The sequence below is a fragment of the Leptonychotes weddellii genome, chromosome 12 (assembly GCF_054177405.1).
Source record: "Leptonychotes weddellii isolate Sample4059 chromosome 12, ASM5417740v2, whole genome shotgun sequence".
NCBI classification, from domain to species: Eukaryota; Metazoa; Chordata; class Mammalia; order Carnivora; family Phocidae; genus Leptonychotes; species Leptonychotes weddellii.
The window spans coordinates 72,423,288-72,439,649 of NC_138380.1; positions in this window are offsets into that span (position 1 = coordinate 72,423,288).

The window sequence follows — 16,362 nt, forward strand, 5'->3', positions numbered from 1 at the left end:
GCAAAATGTTGTTCCCCACCACCCCGCAAATAATTTTATTCTCGTTAGTAGACCGATATTACACAAATGTAAAAATAATTGTATATAACATTTTTAATTTTGTCAATAAAAATTGTGGAAAAATTTTTCCTTGTTAAACAAGGAACTACATAATTTCTTCAATTTTACCTATTATCCTCAAAGCCAGAATTACTTATTATGTAGGCTTACAAAAAAATTTGCTGACCCTTGTTAAAAATCACCAAAGCAAGGTTACCTTCTGTGCATTTTACATTTAAACATAGGACAATTTTTATTTAAAATCTTTAAGATAGTAAGTGGTATATATGGCAAATTTGGTTAGCAATTATTTCCATACGTGAGCAAGAAAATCTTTAGTATATTTGAATTTGGTGGATTCTGTCCTACTGAATAAATTGTTGGAAGCACATCCACCTTGATAAAAGAATTTTGTCTCAGGGCACCTGGGTGGATCAGTTGTTTAAGCGTCTGCCTTTGGCTCAGGTCATGATCCCAGGGCTCTGGGACTGGGCCCCACTTCAGGCTCCCTGCTCAGGGGGAAGCCTGCTTCGCCCTTTCCCTCTGAAGCTCCCCGCTGCTTGTGCTCAATCTCTTGCTTTCTCTCTTATAAATTAATTAATTAAAAAAAAAGAATGTCTTGAAATTGAAAATTGACATATGAAAACCTTATATCAAAGTTGTGAATATAGTACTAAATGTATCTGTAGGTATTTCAAATAATACAAAATTATTAAATAGGATATTAATGCTTATGGATTATGAAGGGTGAGAAGATCAAATGTTTTATGTTAATAAAATGGAAGTAAATATTTAAAAAGAAAAACCTGAATATTTTAAAAATATAAAGAAATAAGAACATTAAGTTCTATGGAAAGGACAAAGCTTTTGTCAAGACAGGATGCGCAATTCTTTGGTTTTTAATGACTCACTAGTAGGCACATGGAGAAAAGTATTGGTGACAAAAGAGTCATAGAGAACGTTAAAGAATGAACAATAGATGAAAATTACTAAAAGAGGTAACTTGCCAAAAAATTAAGAGAAAAATTAGTGCTTGTCGTTTGTTCTTAGACATTTTATATCGTATATTTTACTTCTAAAAAATTGGTAACACAAAGAAAGTATTTAGTAACATGAAGGTAGGCATATTCTTGAAAATCCATTGACTAAATATAACTTGAGCATTTAGAATATATATAAACTCTACCCATTTTTCTCTAGAAAGCAAAACTAAGTCAAAACCACAAATCCATCTTTAAGCTAGAATTTTTTTTTTTTTTTTTAATTTTAGAGAGGGAGAGAGAGAGCGCATGAGTGGGAGAGGGAGAGGGAATCTGAAGCAGACTCCATGCCGAGTGTGGAGCCAACAAGGGTCTGAATCTCACCACCCTGAGATCACAACCTGAGCTGAAACCCAAGAGTCAGACCCAGCCAACTGTGCCATCCAGGCATCCCTGAGCTAGAATTTTTATTATTTTTTTATTTTTTAAAAGATATTTTATTTATTTGAAAGAGCGAGTACACGAACAGAGGATATGGCAGAGGCAGAGGGAGAAGCAGACTCCCTGCTGAGCAGGGAGCCCGATGTGGGACTCGATCCCAGGACCCCGGAATCATGACCTGAGCTGAAGGCAGACGCTTAACTGACTGAGCCACCCAGGCACCCCCTGAGCTAGAAGTTTTAAATCATAAATCAAATGATAGGACTGTGCCCTGTTTTTCTTTTTTAAAAAGTGATCGCATGTCCATTCCACATGAGTAAACTTATTAAGATGGAAATCTAAAGATAAAATTTCTCATATGTATCAATTCTCTACAGAGATCAGATTTGTGTATATGGCTTCTTAGGAAAGACTTCCTTTTGAATGGTCTAAATGTGTAACTCAGCAAACCCTAAACTACATTTTTATCCCAACGTAATTTTTCTCCACTGCTAATATCCATACCACAGCACTACCTTGGATGTTGCCACCCCATTTTATCATTATTCTGTTAATATATCTCCGTAAAGATCACTTTATTTCACAGCTTCAACAGTTTAAAGAATCTATTAAACTAATCTCGTGTACTCTGGCCTCTTTACACTGGAGTCAAGTCTTTCCACTGCTTGAAGGATAAACACATGCTGGCACAATCACAATCTGATGAGGGCACTTTCTGCTTGAAACTTCTTAAGGTAGCCCAGTATCTGTAGAAGAAATTTCAAATTTCTTAGCATGATAAGATGCTCTTTATCTTCTGCCTCCCTTTCTTCTCTAATCCTCAATTTTTCCTGACCGTGTGCCCTAATCTTAAGGCACCAGCTTGCCCTGCATTCCCTAACTAGTTATATTATTTTGTGCTTCTTTCCTTTGCTGCTTAAAATTCCTTCTTATCTCCCCTTCTCCCCTTACTCATCCTTCCCCTTCTGGACTCTTCTTTGTGTAACATTTCTGGTCTGTTCTTCTTTCATTCAAAGTTAACGGCCCTCCTTTTCACAGCACTCCATAGCATGTGTAGAATATTTTACAAATTTCATCTTTCTGTATCCCTACTAGTCTGTGCACAGATAACTGACAGAGTGATAGTCATCTTTCTGTTCTTAACACCTAGCAGTAACTCGACTATATTAGAGAACTAGTAGGTATGAACAAATAGAAGCATGAATGACAACTATCCTATTCCATTTTGACAACAAATCATCTCTGAATGCCTAATCATAGTATCACGTCCCTTCACAGCTCAATCCTCACCTACTCAGAGGATTGTTCCTGCTTCGACAAAACGTTCACTGAACTTACCCTATGGACAAACCATGTGAACAACAAATCTATATTGAGTATGATCTACATTTCTAGCTTATACTTTTACTTGGAAATTTTAATAATCATATAATTTTAATATATAATTATATAACTAATATATGTAAGTTTTAAAGATTTATATGTAGAATCCTATAAATTATAAATACTATTGTAATATACAATTATAGTATTTATTAAAATGTTAAACACTGACAAGAATAATATTTTGCATTTATAGAGCACGTTTACAGTTATAATATTCTTCTGTGTAAATATTTTTTAAACCTTGTATTTGGCAAAACCTAATATCCCCATTTTGGAGAAAATAATTTGTTCAAGGTCACGAAGGAATGAATTAGAGTAGAACACATGATTTCAGTTTCCCAGTGCAGTTTTCTCTACCAAATCACATTCACAGAGTAATAAAGTGGGGTAAGTACACAGCAGCATATTTGTATTTTGCCACCTCCTACTTAAAAATGTGTATGAGGAAATATGAAAATAGATTCATTCTAGTTGTGTGTTCAGCTACTGGAAAGTTCCAATATTGAAAAGTTGAAAGAGATGACAAAGGTAATTATGTTGCATATATGACAGCCCTTTGATTTTAAATTCTTCCTGAAGTTAGTGCTACTGGAATTTTTCCACTTGGCAACCTCTTGTGACTATTTACCCCCTGAGCTGTCAAAATTATATCCTAATGTAAGGAAGAAATTTTTTATTATAAAATAAATTTCCACTAAAAATAAATGCAGCCCCTCAAGTTCACCCTGTCCCTGGCAGGTTAGATGAATGCATCTCTCTGACAGTCTAGTAGAGTAAGGGTTGAGGTCTCTCCTGGCAAACTGACAGTTGTTCAACTAAGAAATGAAAGGGGGGAAAGGCACAGCTAAATTTCAGATTGATGTCTTTTAAGCAGACAGTGCCATTGAGTTTAACCTCCCAAGCAGAAGACCCCTCCTTACATAGAAAGACCATCCTTCCACACTGTCTACGTTTCAGAGAAAATACCTACACTGACAGGCAATTTCCTGTGTTGTGTGTAAAAGCCATGTTTGAATTTACAGATGATAGAACATTTGGACTTCTCATTAAAATACTTCATTTTCTGGGCAGCACAGAACTTAGGTGGAATAGACCTGCAATAGTTTTTACCTCTACCTCAGTAACATAAAATTGACTGCTAGTCAGTGATGGAAGAGTAAGACCCATTCCCTTGAAATTTATAAATTCACACTCACTTGATCCATTCCTTCCTTCATTCTTGAGACAGAATTATCTTCTGGGTGTCAGTCATTAGGATAGACACACATGTAATATCTAGGCTAAAACCTATAATGGGATGAGGATGTCAGGGAGAACTTTTGGAAAGAACCAGTACTTCTGCTGATCGCTAAAAGAGAAAGAAAATTGGTCCAAGCAGCAGGACCAGTGTATGATTACAACTAAAGTCAGGAGAATATGTGACACATAGACGAATAAGTTCAGTAAGACCAGAGCTAAGTGAGAATCAGCAGGAATGGAGAAAAGAAGACCAATTCCAGATATTTTACTTTATTTTATTTATGTATTTATTTATTTAAAGATTTTATTTATTTATTTGACAGAGAGAGACACAGCGAGAGAGGCAACACAAGCAGGGGGAGTGGGAGAGGGAGAAGCAGGCTTCCTGCTGAGCAGGGAGCCCAATGTGGAACTCGATCCCAGGACTCTGGGATCATGACCTGAGCCAAAGGCAGCCGCTTAACGACTGAGCCACCCAGGTGCCCCACCAATTCCAGATATTTTAAGGACGGGGAGCTGATAGGTTTCAGTGATGATGTGTTGGGAGTAAATCAGAGAAAGTGTAATGTTTAGTGTTCTGACTTGGGTGATGGGCTCTATAAAGGTGTTGTTCTCTGCTGGAAAAATACAAGGGGGGTTGGTCAGGGAAGAGTGGAGAAGAACCAGCAGCAGGCCTGGAGAATTAGGGGCTCATTTAGAACCACCTATGAAATACATATTGGTGTTATTGAGAAAGCTAAGACAGAGGTGTCTAGATTGATATCTGGACTAGAATTTCAGTTTGGCAATTACTAGCACAGAGGTCTTGAGTGGAAGCTCAACTTTTGAATGTATTAATACATTCATTGTTTTAAAAGTCATTTTTTGTAAGAGTTTAATGCAAAACAGTAGTGTTCTGCTCAGTTCTACCTATGATGATGTCACTTGATGTCACTCCCAACTCCAGCTCTTCTTTCTCTTACTTGACTCATTCCTAAATGACACGCTCTGTCACCATTTCTCCCCCTCAGGTTTTAGGTAATATATCTTGACTTCCAATTACATAAGGTGAGGGTTTTCCTCCTTTACATTTTCCCTGGCTGTTTTTTAAATAGTTATGTCAGTTTTCATTAGGAAACTTACTGGCATTCTCCACAATCCTCAAGGTCAAGCCATTGTCAAACATGCCAAGGCTATCTTGAAAACTACTTTTGCATAAACAAAAAGGGGGAATTGAGGCTTCCAGAATGAGAATAATGAAGGCACTGTTTACTATTAATTACAACTAGACAACATTTTATTTCAGGTCATTCAAAGCATTTTCGGGTTGAGGAACCCCTTCCCAAACCGCAAGTGTGGCGTAGACCAAGTGTACCCAGTGGGGGGGCCACAGTGGAATGGCCCAGTACCTTTCCTGACATGGGGGAGAGGTTATGCTGCTGTGCTTCCTCCACAAGGTCCTGTGTGGCTGTCCACTCAGTTAATTAAGCCTCACCATGAGCTAGCATGAGGGACCCAAAAACCCACTTCCTCGCTTCAACCTGATGTCAGTAACTCCACCACCCAGGATGCCATCAGCCAAGAAAAGGAAGAATGAACCAACACCTATCAAAGACATCTCATGGGGTGATATAAAACGGTTGGCCTCCCAGGCTGAGGAGGTTTTCATTAATACTGGCACACTCATAACACCTGAAAACATGTTCCTTGCAGTCATTTCTTGTATGTCTGCTAACTCCAAGATAACGATGATATTACTCTTTTATGTTTCCCCATGATTGCTCATACTCATGCAGATCACACCTATTGGGCCCATATACTCAGCCCGCCTATCTTTAATTTGGAAATAGGAAATTCCTATTTTTTCTAATGACTCCTCCTCCACAGGTAGTCACAGCGTCCCTATAAATGATGAGGACTCCTCTGTCTACCCATTTCATAAACTCAACACAAATTGGACTTTTACCCATTCGGGAATTCCTTTATGTTTTTACTATAACCCGGGTTAGTCACAATACAAACCCCAGTTTTTGCATTCCCATCCATAAACAATGGTACGTGAATAGCATTCTGAGAAACCCCAGGAATTGTACAAGTACTATTAACTATCAGAATTTTATTCTCATGATAGGTGTAGGGGGTGAATTATGCTATGGAAAATGTGCACAGAGGCCCCCTATTTCTGTGTGCACTAGGCCATGGTTAGAAATGGGCTCATATGATGGTTTTTCATAGGATCTATGCCCCTCATGGAACTTTACTTGGCTTAACCTATATATCAATATCCAATTAGAAAACTGGGGACCCCAAGGGTTGATGGTAATGGAAAGCAATAGAACATGGGAGGGAAAAGTCTGGACCTGGTTGCTCCCCTATCACCGTAGTACATCTGACCCACCATGGAGTCCTGGCTCCACGGGGCCGATTCTAGGAATTAAATATTTTAACAAATCTTACTCTTCCATAAAAACGTCTTCCTGGAGAATCGACCTCCTCTTTGTTCAATGAGAATATAGGCATGGCCCTGCTACCTTCTCCAAAGTAAAATTTAACTGGTCTTATAAAGACAAATGCAGCAATACTTTAATCTGCACAACCCAGCTCTACTTTTTATTAGCTTTGGAGCCCCTAGATTTAACACAAGCCATACCCGGTTTGCAGGCAACTCTACAGTAATGACTCCCTGCTTTTCAACCTTTAACGTTTCCTGAATGAACATTACCCATGTGTATGTTGCTAAGCAGCAAGCCCCGGCTTGGCTCCCAGTCCGACTGTCCAGGCCCTGGCAAGGGGGATCCCTCCTACAGCAGTTGGTTTACAGTTCAGAAGAGAGGAAAAGAATAAACCGGTTCTTGGGTATCCTACTGGCAGCAATTTCAGCCATCGCCACTGTAGCTGCTACCGCGGCAACTGCTCCCGCATCCTTGGCTATCTCCCTCCAAACAGCACAGCAAGTGCATTCATATATGCAAAACACTACAACTGATGTAGAAAAACAGGTCAAGATTGATCAACAAATTTTAGCTAGACTGCAGGCTCTAGAAGCTGCTGTTGTCTGGGTAGGAGAACATCAACAGGCACTCTGGACCAGATCCCGATTAACTTGTGACTCGGAGTTTACCTCCTACTGCATTATTTCGACTCCCTATAACAAGACTTGGGGGCAACTGAAAACTCATCTTAATCAAGCCTTTTCCTCCTCCTTGAATCTCTCCATTGAAAATCTAAAACTTAGGTTACAAATACAAGAACTCCAACAAGAAAGTCAACAAGCTACCATTAATACTCTCAATATCTCTACCTGGCTCTATCCAAAAAGCTGGTTCTCTGGGTTCAATCTCCGCTCTTGGTTTGACAAGGCTATACTGCTTTTAATGATCTTCTTTCTCGGTATAGTCGTCAGGGCAAGCCTCTCCTGCTGTTAGGCCTGGAGGACCCGAAACACACTTGTAGCAACCATGCAGACCCTCATCACCCCCTTCAATAGCCCACCTACAAATCCCAATAAACAAAAAGGGGGAACTATGGAGTTATTCTTAGAAAATGTATTGTAAGCCGTAAGGGGGGACTGTGGAAGCAGCTGAAATGTCAGCAGCGTTCCTGGTCTCAGGCTATTGAACGAACAGGATCCCATGATCCCTTGGGGCAGGGCATTGGTTAAGAGCTATGGCAGCAATGGCCACAATATCCAAACTATGAAAAGCGCCTAGATGTCCATCAACAAATGAATAGATAAAGAAGTTGTGGTATATATATATATATATGTGTGTGTGTGTGTGTGTGTATATATATATATATATATATATATATATATATATATATACATATACATACATACAGTGGAATATTATGCAGCCATCAAAAAATGAAATCTTGCCATTTGCGACAATGTGGATGGAACTAGAGGGTATTACACTAAGCGAAATAAATCAATCAGAAAAAGACAATTATATGATCTCACTGATATGTGGAATTTGAGAAACAAGGCAGAGAATCATAGAGAAAGGGAGAGAAAAATGAAACCAGAGAGGGAGACAAACCATAAGAGATTCTTAATCTCAGGAAACAAATTGAGGGATGCTGGAAGGGAGGGAGGAAGGAGGGATGGGGTGGCTGGGTAATGGACACTGGGGAGGGTGTGTGCTATGGTGAGTGCTGTGAATTGTGTAAGACTGGTGAATCACAGACCTGTACTTCTGAAACAAATAATACATTATATGTTAATTAAAAAAAAAAAAAAAGCTATGGAAGAATGTAACCCTCAATCCCCATTCTTGCCTCGGGGGATTTCTAGTGCAAACATCCTGCTCCTCCCTTATCCCAAGACTGCCTCCCTGCGCGCCTGCATGTAGGGGAGGGTGCAGGCCGTCTTTATGTCTTTGTACTCTTTCCCCATGCTTTGATACATCTGTCCTTGCTTTTCTGATAAAAAATAGTCTATGGCCGTCCCACCCTGAGCATGCCCGATCTCGTCTGATAAAAAATAAAAGCCACGTGCAGAATCCAGCTGCTGCTCTTTGTCACAGAGGCAGTCCTGCATATCTGCTCAGATGGTTTATTGTCTGAGAACTTTATTTCAGTGAGTGACGACAATTTACTGGTGTTTTATTATGATAACTATGAAAATATTATTTATAGATAAGTCTTGTCATGTGCTATGCTTGTTTCCTCGTGGACTGTTTTTTTCCCTCCATGGAGTTAATTGCTACCATCTTGTTGATTAGCTTAGTTATCTATGTGTCTATCACCATTTCATTCTCAGAAACCTGCTAGAAAAATAAACATTCTCTCGATATTTTGAAACACTTCAGGTAAGTCTATGATTTTATTCTTTTTCTTGATATCACTGTAAGTATCCTCTACTTGTTTTAGCCTGAAACAGTTACTCTCTGGACTGTTGCCTGAGAATAATTCTTTTCTGCTACCCTTATTTCATAGACCCTGTTACTGATCGAATTGTTTCCCCCAAACTGATATGTTGAAACCCTAACCTCCAGTATCTTAAGATGTGACTGTATTTAGAGATAGGGCTTTTAAAGAGGTGATTAAGTTAAAATGAGGTTGCTAGTGTGTGCCTTGATGCAATCTGACTTGTGTAGTCATAAGAAAACATTAAGACAGATGCACTAGGGGCACACATGCACTGAGGGACAACCATGCAGAAGGCTGTCCATCTTCCATCCAAGGAGAGAGGCCTTTCAAGAAGCCAGCTCTATACCTTGAACTTTCATCCTCTAGGACTTTGAGAAAACAAATTTGTTTTTTCAGCCATCCAGCCTGTACCATTTTGTTAGGGTTGCTCTAGTGAACAAACACAACCCTGTATATTGTTCTTGATTCCTTCTCTCCCCACCCTACTACTATTTAGGCAGAGTATATTCTCCAGATGTTTTTTGGAAAAGAGTGAATAGGGGACAATTTGGGGGGAATTTGGCCTCTCTGAAAATATCTGTATTTAAACTTTGTTTATATGGTAAATTTTCTGGGTATAGAATGCTAGGTTGATTATTTGCTATGATCCTATTTATTCCCTCTCCTGTTATGAATGTTATATACCACATATCTAGAATTTCAGTACTTACCTACATATGAAACTTAACATTTGAGGATAATCACTATCTTATCCCCCTTCCCATGCAGTGCTTGAACCACATTTACTCTCAAACTTACTGTCATCCTATAATTCAGTTTTATATTATTCTAATACATGAGGGCATTATTTTGTTGTATGCAATCAGGTTTTGTTTAAATAACCTTTATATTTTGTGTCTTTTTCTTCATTAGCTCTTGTTTCCCAAAGCTTCCACATTGGACCATTTATCTTTTGCCTGCAAATGATGGTTGAAGCTTGATTTGTTAGCTCTGTAAATTGTATCTTTTACAAAATGTGGAGAGATTTTGGTCATTTAAAAATTTTTTCTACACTATTTTCTCTCTCCTATGGATTGTATTTTAAGGAGTACAGAAGCTATCAGTAATTCATAGTTATTTTAACAAAGGAAGAAGTTCTAAAAAGGTACATGTAAAAAGGATAATGTATCTGTCATGATAGGCCACATCATGCTGAAGTCAGGAACAACTTCCACATCTCTGTGGTCTGAGACACCAAAGGTTTAAATTCTCATTCATGCTCTATTTCCATTAGAGGTCCTCTGGAGTCTCTACACTGCATTATTACCTTCTGGGACACTAAACATCCTCCATCTAGAGTATTGTGTTCACCATGGCAAGGTCAGGGATGGAGGGAAAGAGATAGAGAGAGAGGCGGGGCACCTGGATGGCACAGTTGGTTGAGTGACAGATTCTTGATTTCAGCTCAGGTCGTGATCTCAGGGTGTAAGATCAAGCCCTGCGTCGGGCTCTACACTCAGCAGGGAATCTGCATAAGACTCTCTCTCTCTCTCTCTCTCTCTCTCTCTCTTTCCCTCTCCCTCCCTCCCTCTCCCTGTGCCCCCCCAATAAATATATTTTATAAAGGCAACTAGTTGATACCTAAATTTTACCTCCCAAAGTAAAACATGTAATCCCACCCACATGTCATTGGCCAAAGCAAACTACACAACCGCTGCCTAATTCATGGGATCAGAGATGTCTCATTCTGTGTGCTCAGAGAAATAGAAATACTTGGTGAACAGCTTTAATAAAAACTACAAGGAGCAATGTAAAGAAAATATTGAAAAAATTAGAGTAACAAAAACTTAGTGTTAAATTTGAGGTGAATAAAAACTGTTTAAAAAATTTTCTTGGCTAAAACAATTTCCAAAAAGTTATTAATGGAAAAATATTCAAGCATAAATGATAAACTTTTACATTCTCTTAATTCAGTTTACTCCTTATGGGTTATGGCGAATCAAGAACTGATTGTAAATGTTCTATTATCATTTTTTTAGAAAAAACAATCTACATTAGGACAACTTTTTTTTTTTTTTACGATTTTATTAGAGAGTGAGTGAGAGAGAAACAAACTGGAGGGTGGGGGGAGTTTGGGGGGAGAGGGAGAGGGGGAAGCAGACTCCCCACTGAGTAGAGAGCCTGAAGCAGGGCTTGATCCCAGGATCCTGGGATCATGACCTGAGCCGAAGGCAGAAACTTAACTGACTGAGCCACCCAGGTGCCCCTAGGACAACATCTTTTGAATAAGGAAACATAACTTAAAATAATGGCCTTATTTATGTACCATGCACAGTCTAGGCCAGATATGAATGCTGAGGAAATCTACTTTATCCTAGTTTACCTACGTGGCACAATGATAGGCCCAAAATAGGGCATTAGGAATCTCTATATTCAATATCATCAGGGTCACTGAATAGCAGATATTTGACAATTCAGAAATAGCAAAGAATTGTTAAATACAGCACAAAGAGGGTGGGTGATATAGAGATTATAAATACACATATTTTGGGGAACCATATATTAGCATCTTTTTTTTTTGGTTTGGTTTTTTTTTAAACCTTTTTTAAAAATAATCTCTACACCCCAAATGGGGCTTGAACTTAAAACCATGACATCCAGAGTCACATGCTCTACTGATTGAGCCAGCCAGGTGTCCTTATTAGCATCTTTTCTCACAGATCTTTGGAGTTTCATTCCCATTCAAAGAGTACCAAAGACAAAGATTACTGTAACTGTAATAATCCGTTTGTACTCTAAGGGGTGCCAGGACTTTGTAACACCTCGTTTCTAGATATGAAGAACTTAATTATCACACCTCAAGTATCAGTCATTTCCCAGTATGAGCCCCCTTCACTGTGACACTAAATGGGGGCCATCATTGTTTCATAAATATCTCTCCCTGAGATTCATGGCAGTCCTTGAAGCTCCAACTCAACCACACCAAAGAAATTTTATTAGTGTCATTAAAATTAATATCACCTAAGAGCTTTACATAAATTAACCCACATAGCAACATCTTATTAAATCTCAAACAGGAAATTCTTAGTCTAAATTCTGAAAAGCCTAAATGAGATATTAATGAAGTGTTCTATGTTTAGTCTTATTTGGTTTGAAGGGAGTATGTACTAGATCAAACAATCCCACGTGTCTTTTTTACTCTGCTTAATATTTCTATGCTTGAAAGGTCAGGTTCAAATTAATATCAAGGGATTTTTTTAGAGAGGCTATAGCCAGAGCTCTATACAGAGCTCTTCCCTCTTTCACTACCACCTGGAGTCCTTGCTCAATACCTTCCAGAAATGCTAGGTCTTGAGGATCATCACAGTTCACTATGTTTCAGGAAAAATCTACATATAATAATACTGTCACTCTGAGTAGGGAAGAAGGGCCTTATAGAATCCATAACCCATCAAGAAAACCCATTTAATAGTAACTTCACCAGTTTGCTAGTAATGTTCACTATCCTTCTAAATCTTATCTGGTTTAATTCTCACAATAATGTTAAGAGGCAGATACTATTCTTACTTTAAATGTGAAGAAACAAAAGCTTATAGCAATTAGGTACATTTGCCCTGGGTCTTATAGCTAGTAGGTGCGACAACCAGGACTTTGATTCAAGTCTGTTTTTTTTCAAAGCTCTTACTTCCGATATGTTATTAGCATATTAATTGTTGCCAAATTGGTGTCCTGAAAGAATTTTTCTAATGTCTTCACTTGTAGTAATGATCTTACCAAATCAATTTTTCCTCAGAGATGGTACAAAAGTACATTTCTGCAGAGAAAACACAACATGGTGTCTTTTTACACCAAGCCTAAAAGTTAGATTTACTTGCAATTCACATGACTGATTTAAAATGAAAATGGTTAGGTGCAGAGTTGAAGTGGAGTGCTTGTCACAGAATTTGACCTATAGCTATCATTTCTCAACTTACAGGTAATCAAAACCTGTCAATTTCATATTCTGGTTTGTTTCTAGGGACCTGTAAGGGGGAGAAGCTCACTAAGGATAATTGGAATTCTCTTCCCAAGGGCTTGTCACATCACTGGATTGTTTTATAATACAAGTCAGTGAGCCTGGGTGTATTACCATATGTACACACCAGTACACAAGATTTTATCTATGCAACATTTATTTACTGATTGCTTTAAGACAAAATAGGTGTATGAAATGAGAACATGGAAGATGTTGAGCTTGTGAAAAAGGAAGGGAAAGAAGGGTTTAACACAATATGACATAAATTAGTAATTTTTTATATTTATAAGACATTCTTTAGTTAGAAAGGAAATTATCTATGCTTTATGCTTCTTAAACTGCTAGAGCTGAAACAGATCAAAGAAAAATTCTTATCAGTAGTAAGCTGTTGGCCAAACATGAAACTTGTGCTTATTAGGCAGCAAATATCCTAAGGGCCTGGATATTTAAACAAAAAATTCACTTTGTTATCAGAGTCAAAGTAAGTTTAAGTGGCAGATGAAATTAGATACTAAAAGTATGGAATAGCAATGCAACATATTAAATTGGAGAAAACTAGAATGAGCATTACGGAACTCATTACCATTGAGCCAAATTACGACCTTATGGAGCTTATGTCCCAATTGTTTTCCAGCTAGAAGTAGCCCAAGAACTTGGTCTTTCTGCTAGAGATCCTTCTCCTGACCCAAATCCTCCAGTGCACTTGTAGGGTCAATTTGGAGCTCTGTCCTGTTCCCTTCCCTATAAAGAATCAGTGCTTCTTAGAGGCTGGCTGATTTGATGGTGAGGGCAGAAGTAAGCAGGATAATGCTGATCATCCTCTTAAAGACCCTTCAGCAAATTTTAGGGGCAATGCTAAAAAGAATCAATATTCAACTTAAACTAGCTCTTAATGTCAGATTTGATAATCTGAGCATTAAAATAAAACTAAAAATGTTGCTTATAATGGTGGTAAAGATGACAAGTGGAACATATTGAATCTATAAAAGGATGAGACATAAAATATTCAAGAGAAAGGATAAAGCATGTGGAAAGATAAAGATCAACCAAAATTAGGGTAAATGTAATAGGAGATGATTAGTTCCATTAACTTTAAAATGTAGTAAGGTGGGGCGCCTGGGTGGCTCAGTCGTTAAGCGTCTGCCTTCAGCTCGGGTCATGATCCCAGGGTCCTGGGATCGAGCCCCGCGTCGGGCTCCCTGCTCGGCGGGAAGCCTGCTTCTCCCTCTCCCACCTCCCCTGCTTATGTTCCCTCTCTCGCTGTGTCTCTCTCTGTCAAATAAATAAATAAAATCTTTAAAAATAAATAAATAAAATGTAGTAAGGTGGTGTGTTCGTTTTTATACATACATTATATGTCATTTGCAGAAATATAAGCAAAAATTTCTGTTTAATGGAAGAACAAAGAATAATGAGTAAACCAAATAGTGCAGGGAAAGCAGATGCTACGCTGAGAACAGGAAGGCCTAATCAACACCAGTGGTCAGAAAAAATAACCAAATGTAAAGAGAGGGAACAAAGTGATGATGGATAGAAAGGAATTATTTAGGAGTGCCTGGGTGGTGCAGTTGGTTAAGCCTCCAACTCTTGGTTTCAGCTCCAATCTGATATCAGGGTTGTGAGATGGAGCTCTGTGTCAGGCTCTGGGCTCAGTGCAGAGTCTGCTTGGTTTTCTCTCTCCCTCTCTCTCTGCCCCTCCACGCCTGCACACATGCACATGCATGCACACACAAGCACATGTGCACTCTGTCTCTCAAATCTTTAAAAAAAAATAAAGGAATTGGGGGCTTCTGGGTGGCTCAGTCACTTAAGTATCTGCCTTTGGCTCTGGTCATGATCCCAGGGTCCTGAGATTGAGCCCCATGTTGGGCTCCCTGCTCAGTGGGGAGTCTGCTTCTCCCTCTACTTCTGCCACTTCCACTTCTTGTGCTCTCTCTCTTTCTCTCAGTCAAATAAATAAATAAATAGAATCTTTAAAAAAAATTTTTTTTTAAGATTTTTATTTATTTATTTGACAGAGAGAGATAGCAAGAGCAGTAACACAAGCATGGGGAGTGGGAGAGGGAGAAGCAGGCTCCCCGCCGAGCAGGGAGCCTGATGTGGGACTCGATCCCAGGACCCTGGGATCATGACCTGAGCTGAAGGCAGATGCTTAACGACTGAGCCACCCAGGCGCCCAAAAAAGAATTTATTATTATTAATAGTTTATAGTAATAATAGCTTTTACCATGTTCTGGTACTTTATAATGTATATACTAACCCATTCAATCCTTCTAATAGCTCTGGGAGTTAGATGTTATTATCATTCCCATTTTACAGATGGAATCTGATGTAGAGGTTCTGTAATATGCTCATGATCACACAATTAACAAGGTTCAGAGCTGTGATTTAACTCTAGGTAGTTAAACTCCAGAACCAGTGTGCTTAACTCTACATAATTAAACATTTCACAGGGACCCTTTGAGTTCAATTACTTAGACCCTTTGAGTTCAATTACTTTGAGTTCAATTACTTGTTTCAGAAGGAAAGCCTGTAGATGCTCCTATGAATTAAAATAATTTAAAGGAGTTTAAATTATATTTCATACAGAGGCCAAGTAAGACTTTTAAAAATTAATTTTGTGATGAGGACATCAGGCCTCATAAAACAGGCCATCGTGAAACATATGAGAAGTGTCTACTTAAAAACCCACATTGACGAACTAAGCAAAATTTAACTATTGAAAGGAAGTTTAGCCTGACTAGTGCCTTGATCTTGAACCTCCTTGAGAAAAGCAACCAAGAATCAGTTGATCTTTTTTTTTCTTGTTGAGGAATAACTCACATACATAACATTCACCCGTTTAATGTTTATGATTCAGTGGTTTTTACTATATTCAGAGTTAACATCATCACAGTCTATTTTTCACCACTCAAAAAAAAACAAAAACAAAACTGTTTTGCCATTAGAATTGATGGATCTTCTACCCGATATCTGTAACCTCAGTGGACTTGAGAAGATATTTGGGGGCTAGGGGTCTGCAACCATTACTGAAACCCTCAGAAGGAATCAAAACATCATCACTGAATCCCTAGAGGTTATGAAAATAAGAGTGACAATGTTATAAGAAATACATAAAACAGGTCTAGGAAAGTAGAAGAAATATATTAAGCCTGTGGTGCTGTTTTTTAAAGAACGGGTGTACACATAAACTTAAAAAGGAGTTTTGTGGTCATTTTTGTATATCTGCTTTTTAAGGGGTTTGAAAATGAACTGTATCAACATGTAATTGTTTAAGGAATATAATCACATTTTTTAAAAATGATTTATTTATTTTTTGATAAATATTCTTTTTTAAAATTTTTATTGTTATGTTAATCACCACACATCATTAGTTTTTGATGTAGTGTTCCATGATTCATTGTTTGTGTATAACACCCAGTGCTCCCTTCA